The 10,957-nt window shown below is 44.5% G+C and overlaps 1 long non-coding RNA gene across 1 annotated transcript; it reads left to right on the top strand.

Moving 5' to 3' along the window:
* Nucleotides 1-503: 503 nt before the first annotated feature.
* On the top strand, nucleotides 504-2,882 carry LOC111025321 (uncharacterized). The gene is made up of 3 exons (XR_002603505.2): nucleotides 504-1,219; nucleotides 1,353-1,390; nucleotides 2,639-2,882. It is a non-coding gene; the product is annotated as an uncharacterized LOC111025321 (long non-coding RNA).
* The last annotated feature ends 8,075 nt before the right edge of the window (nucleotides 2,883-10,957 follow it).

Here is a 10,957-nt window from a genome sequence, read left to right as displayed (position 1 = left end):
ACAAGGCGAGCATGTAGTTCTATTATTGCCTTGTTAGTCGTGGAAAAACATAACGACGAAAACTACAAACAATGAAAATCGAACCTAAACACTATACTTGTAATGCCCCGCATTCTCGGGTGAGTTTTATTATTATTTTGAATTTGTGCCTTTGCATTTTCCCCTAAGTAGATAATTTAAATTCTTGGATTTTGTATTTTGGAATTCTAATTTTGTCTAAATTAGAATTTAGTTTATTTTCGTCGGATTAAGCTAAATTAAGTTTTCGATTTTTTGATGAGATTTTTAATTGAATCTTATTCCAAGGATTTAGAAATTTAATTTTCCATTTTGGATTTTATTATTGGGTTTGAAGCATAAGTTAAGATCTTAATTTATTTTCTCGAATCCTTTTTAAGTAGATCTTATTTTGAGAAATGATTAAGAAGAATATACCTTTTTTTTTATAAGGGCTAACCCATTTGGTTTTGTTTTATTTGGGCCTATCGCTCTTTGAAAAAAAAAAGAGAAGAAATAACTAAAGAAAAGTTTTAAAACAAAACAAAACCCTATGTTCATCTCCTTCCCCTCCCTCGTAGCCTAGCAGATGCCCCCACCCCCTCGTGTTTTCGACGTCCTCTAGCTCGTCTCCGATGACGGGCGTTCCTCTTAGTGACGATGCAATCTAGTGTTCGGATGCACGTCCTCCGGCATTCTCCCTGACAACCCATGGCAGTACGACGCCCTCTAGCAACCTAAGAAAGCACGAGCTCCGGCGACGGCCCACGGACGACAACGACGGGTTCTTCAACTGCATTGAACGGAAATAAAGCCGTGCCAAACGGTATTTTGTGTAATTCTCCCTAGCATTTTGGTTCTATATCTCTTTTTTGACGTTTCCCTCACAAGCTCCAGCGACCAAGCTGCGATTTGCACGACCCACAGTGGCCCGAGCTTAGCCACCGACGGCGATTTTTGCACCAGGCACGACAGTCCGGTGAATCTGCAGTGTTCGCCATGGATCAACAGTGTGCGGCGACGGCTTGGCTGTTTGACAATGACTTCCGACTGCTTCGGGTCTGAACGACACCTTCGTCACCTAAACTCGCATACAACAACTTTCGGTAGTAGATTTGGTGCGTCTCCCCTCCTGTAACTTATGGACAACAGCATTTTAGTGGCATTTGGCACTTACCTGTACTGGTTTAAAGCTCGATATACGTTGCCCACGCTTGTTCAGGTTAGATCTAAGTTACCTACACTCAAACGAAGTCGGTTTTGTGGTAACGGACACTTCAAACCCATTTAGAACCAATTTTTATGGCTTAAGTATAGTTCTTAACATGCTGTTTTTTTCTTTATGGAATGTCTAGGTACTGAACCAACGTAAGATCTAAGAGCGTAGGCGTGTGTAAGTAGTTTCTTACTTGAGGGAATTTGTTTGTTGTTTGTTGTGTGTTATTATGAACAGATTGATTTCTTGTGTACCTATGAGTGTTGTTGTAGGATTGCTTGTGGTTGGTACTACTTTATACATATGGCTATTGTTATATTTTGAGTTGGTTGTGTTCTGGCTATTATGAAAAATTTTTGGATGTTCTGGATGACTGTAATTGGTTCTTTGGATGTTCTGGATGACTGTAATTGGTTCTAGCATGTTATAATTGTTGATTCTGCTATATGTTGTGACTACATTCTCTATAAAGCATGTTATTATTGAAAATTATTATGTTGTGGAAGCATATTGGTATTATCATTCTTTGTTAGTATGTTGGCTGTGGTTTAGGAAGCATGTTGAATTTTTGTGAAACATTTGATGTTGGGGTCATGACTTAGAAACATGTAGAACTCTGGGGACATTTCTTACATGCTAAAGTGAATGGGTGAGTATCAGGGCCAGATGGATGATACGTCACTAGTTAGGCGTCAAGGCTCTGGGTACAAAGGTCGGGGGTCGATACGCCAACTTTGGACAAAGATAAGTGTTGCGGCTTCGGGTACAAAGGTCGAGGGTCGATGCGATAAGTCTAAGAGGAAGGCAAGTATTAGTGCCTTTAGAGGAAAGGACATGGGCCAATATGTTGTAAAGTTATCGATGCCTTAGCTATGCATGGTTAGGGATCAGTGTAATAGTTCGAGACCTTGGGTAAAAAGGTTAAGGATCGGACCCCAAGCGCCATAGAGAAGTGTCGAGACCCTTGGTGCAAAGGTCAGGGGTCGATACGACTCGAAGGAATAAGTTTTGGAGTTATAGGAAAGAGAACTAATGAGTTTAGAGAAGTGTCGATGCCTTGGCTATGCGTGGTCAAGGGTCGGCACAACAGTTTGAGGCCTTGGGTACAAAGGTCAAGGATCGAATGTCAAGTGCCATAGAGAAACGTCGAGGCCCTGGGTACAAAGGTCAGGGGATTGATATGACTCGAAGGAGTAAGTCTTTGAGAAACAAAAAAACAAACTAGTGAATTGAGGTGCGAGGATAAGTTTGGCTTGTAGGTTGCATGTTTAGATATGTTTATATTTTTATTATGTAAAGCATGATGATTTGTTATGCATGTCGTTTGAACTTTCTGTGGTAAGCATGTTGTTTGTGTGTGACCCTTCAGGTAAGAGCTGCTTACTAGGTATCGTGGTTGTACTCACCCTTTCTTTTTTCCTCCAGGTTTTGTAGGTAACAAAGTCGCTCACGGGAATGGTGCTGGCGAGGAGGAGGCTTGACTGGAAAGATCATATAACATTGCATTAATTTATTTTCAGTTTTAGTTATGATAGTTGTAGTTACTTCATTTTATAGTTGAGATGCTACTAGTTGGTGCTGTTTAGTTTTCCTATTTATGTACTCTATTCGAGACCCTAGTTGTACAAAGTTCAGATAGTTGGCAAAGCTTAGTTTGATTTATTATTGAGTTTGGTTCCTTGTTAAAAGTTAGGTTGTTGATTCCATGGATAAATTGTTTAAGCTGGCTTGCTCGGTAATTTTCTAACTTTAAAGGGTTGTAGTTTGATAGATTATTTAGTTGGTTTGTCCGTATTAAGTTGTGGTGAGTGTTTAAGTCAGAGCAGCACAGTGGAAATGTGGTAGTTTTCTGGCTTAGTCTTGGTTGTTGAGATTAATTCTCTTGTTTAAGTGAAAATTTTTAGGTAGTTTTAGTAATGGTCACCGTTTGGGATGTTAAAAATCCTAGGACGTTACAATACTAATGATAGATGATCTTAAGTTCGTCTTGCAAGAGGATTGTCCTCAAGTTCCTACGCCTAACGCCATTGTGGCGGTACGCAACGTCTATGACCGATGGGTCAAGGCCAATAATAAGGTCAAATTCTACATCTTGGCGAGCATATCTGATGTGCTTGCTAAGAAGCACGTGGACACGATCACCGTTAAGGTGATCATGGACTCACTGTAGAGCATATTTGGATAACTGTCCTTATAGGCTAAACATGAAGCCCTTAAGTTCATTTACAACTCTGGCATGAAGGATGGCTCCTCAGTGCGAGAACAAGTTCTCAACCAGATGGCCAACTTCAACGTGGCAGAGTCAAACGAAGACGTCATAGACGACCAGAGTCAGCTCTGATTCATTCTGGAATCTCTTCCAAAGAGTTTCCTACCATTCCGCAGCAATGCGGTTCTGAATAAGCTGGATTACACTCTTACGACGTTCTTAAACAACCTGCAGACCTACCAGTCTCTTATGAAAAATAAGGGACAATAAGGGGAGGCAAATGTTACTCGGAGTTCTAATTTTGGGTAAATAAGAATTAAGTTTAACTCATAGAATTAAAATAAATTAAGTTTTCGAACTTTGGAAGAGATTTTTAATTAAATCTTAAATCCAAGGTTTTTGGAAATTTAATTTCCACTTTTTGAATTTAACTCTTGGTATTTAAGAGTTTAAGTTCCTTATTTTGTTATGGGTTATCGTGAGTTTTAGTTCGATTACTAAAGTTGAATTTTTGGGCTTTCTTTTAGATTTTGGGTTATTGGGCTTTCTACTTCTTCAAAGCAAATTATATGAAAACAGCTTGAAAAAAAAGGTTTGTAAAAGAAAACAAAAAAAAAACCTAAACATCTGATCTCTTTCTCCTCCCTTTTCCTTGTAATCGTTCCCCCTATCTTCTTTTTCCTCTCTGGTAGCCCTTGCCGGTGACACCAGTAATGCACTGCAGCAGCGTCCCTCAAATTGGCGATGATCACATTTGCAACACATTGCTCTCGAACCCGATAACATACCACGACACGTAACCTGTCCTCTGGTGGCTTTTCTGTTAGAACTGGCGGCGGTAGCACACGACCCGACAAACGTACAGTGTCCCAGATCGTATCTTAGTGGATTACGGCATTCCAGTACTCCCCATGGCGGTGACATCCCAACAACATGCAGCAGCTGTTCTCGCTAGATCCAGCTGTCTCGACACGGGATTTCCCCTCGGTGTTACGTTGTTCGACGCCCCGTACCTGAAACACCCTTCCTTGACATGGATAGAAGCGACGAGCTCGTGTTTGGCTTAGATTTGCGGTGTTTTCTTCCTCCCGACGACTTTCGGTGTTGACCCACACCTAAATAAAGCTCAGTTCATGATTCCCACCCTTGTACGAAGCCGATTTGCGATATCCACCCTCTTCGGCATCTGTTCGGCGCTTACTCACACCTTGTCTTCATTAGTTTTACAACGCTCCAACGCGTTCGCCATCATTCAGCGAGGTTCTATAGGCAAGGGACTCCTTGAACACCCTTTTGGATTCAATTTTAGTAGCCGAAACTAAGTTGTAACATTCTGGATTTTCTTTTTTTGCCTAAGTTTCGAACCAACGCAAAGGCTAGGAGCTTGTAGGCGTGTGTAAGTAGCACCAAGGGGCGGGTGCGAGCATTAATGGGTGTTATTGATGTGGTTTCGTGCTGAATTTTGTTATACTTGTGTATCTCATCTATTTTGATTTTGTTGTGCATGGATTGAGGGCTTCTAGTTATTATCGTTGGGCAGCATTCGTAATGTTTTTTTTGTTCTTTTTTTTTCTATATTATGAAAATGTTGTGTATCATGACTAATGAATATGATTTGGGAGTTACAGATTGGTATGGTTGGAAGTGATTAAGCTTTGATGTCTGAAAGCATGTTTGGAGATTAAAATACACGTGTTAGCTTTCTGCTATTTAGTTTTATGTTCGCTTAGTTGAAATATATTGGGTTGTTTCTTTGTTCTATACCATGAAAAGCATACTGAAAAGTTTTGTTGTCATTATATGTGTGAATGACTTGTCGATGCCTTGGAGGGATTGGTTGGAGTAGGCTGAAGTGATGGGACAGACTAGAGGTTTCTCATTCTGTGATTTATCCGTGGTAGTAATGTAAACCAGTCATTTGGTTGTTCGAAGTCGTTATTGTGGGTGACTTGGAAATGATATGATAGAATCTTAGTAGAGGACCGTGATTCGAATGTGTGGTCTATCGTGTAATGAAAAGTGAGTACAGGAATGGAATGGCCTTGGGGGCAAGTAGTCGAGGCTGTTACATCACTACTGGGTGTCGAAGCTCCAAGTACAAAAGGTCGAGAGTCGATAGACCATTCTTGGTAAAAATGAATGTTGAGGCTCCGGGTACAAAAGGTCGGGGGTCGGCATGATGAGTATTGGGTCTTGACATGGTGGCTGTTGATGACCAATATGCTATGTAGTCGTTGGGACCTTGGGGATAAATATCAAGGACTGATGCACAATTCGAATCATTGGGGATAAATGTCAAGGTCGAAAGCCAAGCTTCTGTGGAAGAGTGTCGGGGCCTTGAGGATAAATGACAAGGGTCAATACGATTCGAAGAGTTAGACTTGGAGGACTAACAAAGCGTGATGAGTTAGAAGTAGCCTGGAGGAGCTCAGTTCGGAGTTTTGGGAATAAATGTCAAGGTCGAACGCCAAACTTCTGTGAAGGAGTGTCGGGCCCTTGAGGATAAATGTCAAGGATTGATACGATTCGAAGAGTTACAATTGGAGGACTAACATAATGTGATGGTTTAGAATCAACTTGAAGGAATTAGAGACCAACGGGCCTTATGGTTGAAGTTACATGAGTATGGATATATTGGATGCTTGTGTATGTGTGTTGATTAACCGTTATGATCTATTGGTGCACGATTACTTGTTATCTAATTGTGAGGACTGTTGCGATTTCGAACATGTTTTGATATCGATGCATGTTGTTGCGATTACATTGATTGCATGTGTGTGTTAATGAGCGTTATGATTTATCGATGCGTGAATGCCAGTTTGATATTTTGAATGAATATTTGTGCTGAGCATGTTGTTTGACAGCACAAACATTCGTTACAAAATATTAAATTGGCATTCACGCATCAATAAATCATAACACTCATTAACACACACACATGCAATCAACATCGCGACAAGATGCATCGATATCAAAACAACATGCTTGAATCGCAATAGTCCTCACAATTAGATAATAAGTAATCGTGGACTCACGTAACTTCGACCATAAGGCCCGCTGGTCTCTAGCTGCTCCAAGCTACTTTTAACACATCACACTATGTTAGTCCTCCAAGTCGAAGTCTTCGAATCGTATCGGCTCTCGACCTTTTGTACCCAAGGCCCCGACACTCATCTACAGAAGCTTGGCATTCCAGTTTGACCTTTATACCCGAGGCGTCGAACTGTGCATCGACCCTTGACCTTTTATATCCAAGACCTCGACGTTTACTAGGCATATTGGTCCTTGACCGCCACCACGTCAAGACCTAATACTACTCATCAAATAGACTCATCGGGCCAACCCCCAACCTTTTGTACCCTGTGCCTCGACACTCATCTCTACCAAGACTAGCTTATCAACCTCTGACCTTTTGCACCCGGAATCTTGACACCCTAATAGCCTTCACCATTTGCCCCCGAGGCCAATAAACTCATCTATCCATATTCTATTACACGATAGACCACACATTCCAATCATAGTTCTCTACTGTCACATAATTACCAAGTCACCACAGTAATGACTCCAAATCACTACTGTTTCCGCACTCCAACATATCACAACATATCCTCCAGAGCAACAACAAGCTATTTGCACTTTTAATCACAATAAAGTTTTTCAACATGCCTTTCATCCCACAAAACAAGGAAATAACTCAACAGCTTCCAACTAAGTAAATATAAAACTATATAACGTAAAACTAACACATTCATTCAATCTCAAAACATGCTTTAAACCACTAAAGAGTAATCACTTTAAATCATATCAATCAGAAACCTTCAAGTCATACCCAACAATCACGATGCAAGACATTTTCATAACATATATAAAAGAAAACAGCAGGATGCAATTCAACAATATCAATTCGAAATTTACAAACCACGTCCAATACTATTAAATACACGAGACACACGAACATAATGAAGTTCAACATGAAACCATCCAATAACACCCAATAACACACACTCGCCTTTCAATCACGCCCCTAATTGTTGCTTCGATCCCACACACCTAAGCATTAAAAAAATGAAAATAGCAAGTTAATTGTATGTTACAGCCTTCGAAATCAATTATAAGGGGGTTCAAAGGGCTCGTTACCGCATAATCGACTTCATTTAGGTATGGGTAACTTAAATCTAGCTCGAAATGATGTGGGTAGGGTACATCGGGCTTCGAACGGATGTGGGTAATCGCCAAACACCACAAACCCTGCTGTTTGTATTTTACAACAAGGGAAAACACTCCAAATTCGCCTCCGACTCTGATGGAACTAAGTAGGAGCACTAACCACCAAGTCTATGTTATGAGTAGTGGGTCACTTCTAAAAGGTCGAGACATCGCCAAACACTCCAAACTTGCGCTTCACGTTGCTTGCAAATCCGCAAACCATGGCTGCAAAATAAAGAGCAGGGGTCAGCACAAGGTCAGAGGAAAAAGGAGGGAAGCAAGCTCGGCATACCAAGTTCGGAGTTCGGCCTTGAGGATTCAATGGGACGAACTGCGGGGTTGTAGTCTAGCAGCCCGGACTCAAGCAGCAGCTTGTCCGTCACCAAGGTTTCGACCTTCCTACCCCTCGGAAAACGCTCCTTGTAGTATTTCAGCGTGTCGAAGGAGGGTTGCGTAAGCTCGGGGACTGGTCGGATTGAAACTGCACAAAGACAAAATTTGAGTCAGACCTGAATAACAAGAAAGAAGTTATCACAAAAGTAAGAACTACTCCGTACCTAGGTTCCCAAACCTAGTGGGAACGTCAAAGAAGGAACGACCTGACTCGTCCTTTGCAAGCCGTTCCCCAGAAGCGTAGAACCACTTCCTCACCCATCCCTTGATGGAGGTCGGCCCCTTAACTATACCGTCTGCGCCTTTCCTTGCGCACATATAGAACCGACCAGGCTTCTTAGCTATCCTTTTCACTTCGAAGCACGCGAGGAGCTGGTCTACGTCCAACAGCTCGGCCTCTTCACTATCCCGGGCTCGTAGCCAAAAAAGGATGGCCAAAGCGAAAATGACACCCCACCCATTGGGGGCCACTTGAGCCGAAGCCAGCCCTGTTCGGAAAAGAAACTCCTGGACGAAAGGGTGAAGGGGAAGTCTGAGGCCGTACTCAAACATTTTGAAGTAGAGAGTGACCCATCCCTCCGGAGGATTGTCAGCTCTCTCCCCCTCCTCCGACATCGTAATGAGGACGTTCTCAGGAATAGCGAATCCCCTACGAAGGGATCCGAGGTAGTGCTCAGGTAGCCTAGAAGGGTATTCCAAACCCTGACCCGAGGTGGAGGCATCACTATCCTCCCCATCATCGGAGAACCTAAAGTTTTCTATCTCCTCGAGCTCGGACTCTAACCTACGAGCCAAATCCTCATCGGATCCTAAGTTGCTGCTAAAAGAGGACGACATGGCAACTACGTTCGAAAGAGAAAGTGAGGGAAGAGACCGACCTACCAAGGGTTCGAGCTACCTTCAGATCGAACTCCAAGAATTCAGGGAACGTAAGGTATGACCTGAAGGGCTGGGGGTATTTATAGCTCGTCGGAAAAATTTCCCCACCGTACACGTGTAATCAAACGAGCGGCCAGGATCCTCCCTAAGATCCGAAGCGTCGGAATATTTGAATATTCCGACGATAAATCTACCGCAACGGTTATATTTTCCCACGAATAGGAAATCGCCACGCGTCCAAAGCAAGTCGAATGAACTTCTCTGCCAGGTCGAGATCGGACCAGACAGAGAGGGGGCCAATGTTTGGGGGAAATAATACCCTGGACACGTGGAGGACCCCTATTGGTTCTCCAAGATGACTTATGAGTCATGCCCAGCTCGGACTGCCGAGATCACCACCGTTAGCGTTGATGGGTGCTAAGTATGAGGGCCGAGGTGAACCTGGCCAAGGTCCGACCTACCGGGAAGCTCGGTAGGGGCCGATGTGAGCTGCTGTCAGCGGCGTGATTATCGGGTGTAACCGACGGTCCCGAGATTAGCGGGTGTAACCGTCGCGAGATTAGCGGGACTACCACCCATAAGTAGAGGACCTCACTCCACGATCAGGTACGATGATTTCTGACCACGAACTAAACTAAGAATCCGACCTGTACTGACTTGATCGTCGGAGTGCTCACCTTTCTGTGCAGGTCCGCCCCAGGTATTCAGATCGGTCCGGAAGCCGAGTTCGAGCTGCAATCGGAAATACATTGTTGTGCATATCCTTGCATAAACATTTGGCGCCGTCTGTGGGAAGCGACAATCTAAGTCATCCCAATCCTTTTAAACCAATACGCAAGCGAAAATGGTTCAACCAGCAAACTCGACCAATACGACGGATCGGAGGACTCTAGCCGCCAGCGATGCCCACCAGAGGGAGGTCGGAGCGACAGGGGTAGAGGGGCAAGGCCACGGCGGCCCGGCAACAGAACCCCTCCGCAGGTCGGCACGAATCACCGCGCCTGTTCTACCGCCTGCGCACCCGAGGACATCCAAGGCCACCCGTGGCCGAGGTGGGACCTCTAAGAAGGGCGCCCGGGGTCCGGCTCCAGTGAGTGAGGACTTTGATGCACTCCAGAGAGAAATGGAGGTAATGCGCACACAAATGCGGTCCATGGAGGAAATGTATAACGAAATGATACTAGCCGCCGGTGCAGGGTCCCGATCTGAAAATCGAGTGACGCGCGTTGACATACGAGAGCAAAGGGGTTCCCACCTCGGCCCAGCCGAGGAGGAACATCCCGAGGACAACGAGAGCGAGGGGCACACTCGCCAGAGAGGAGACCTTCGTGAGCACCTCAACAGAAAGAGAGACTCATCCCTCCGAAAAGGACAGTCACCATCCTGCTCACACCGGAGCTCCAACCAGCAGGCTGAATCCTCTCGCAACCCAGTAACTCCTGCAGGAATGATTACCACGGAGGAGTTCGACCAGCTGAGGGGCCAGCTCGACGCTCAGGTGGAGGCCTTAAAGACTAAATGTGAGCAGAAAGAAGGTCCACTGAACGATGGCGACTTGGGAGAATCGCCCTTCACCTCGGACGTTTTGGAAGCACCGATCCCTCCGAAGTTCAAAGCTCCTACTGCCCCACAATGATGCACTTGTGATCCCTTCGACGGTGCAGACTTGGAGGAGGTTCACCTGCCCCACAATGATGCACTTGTGATCACTCCCTTGATCATGTGGTGGTCAGGAGGGTGCTGGTAGACGGAGGCGCATCTGCTAACATCCTATCCTTACCGACCTACCTCGCCCTGGGATGGACGAGGTCGCAATTGAAGAAAAGCCCGACACCGGTGGTTGGGTTCTCCGGAGAATTAGTCGTCCCAGAGGGTTGCATCGACTTGCCGGTCACGCTTGGGCAGGACCAAACTCGGGTCACCCAAATGGCCGAGTTCGTGGTGATTGACGGTAGATCGGCCTATAACGCCATCTTTGGAAGGCCCATTGACTGGGCGTTTATGCTGAACGCACGCACTAAGCGTGGTAACAATTATATAGATGCAAGCGCACACCT

The sequence above is a fragment of the Momordica charantia genome (assembly GCF_013281855.1).
Source record: "Momordica charantia cultivar OHB3-1 chromosome 6 unlocalized genomic scaffold, Mcharantia_2.0 BLBB01000006.1, whole genome shotgun sequence".
Lineage (NCBI taxonomy): Eukaryota > Viridiplantae > Streptophyta > Magnoliopsida > Cucurbitales > Cucurbitaceae > Momordica > Momordica charantia.
This window is presented reverse-complemented; position numbering and strand designations above follow the sequence as displayed.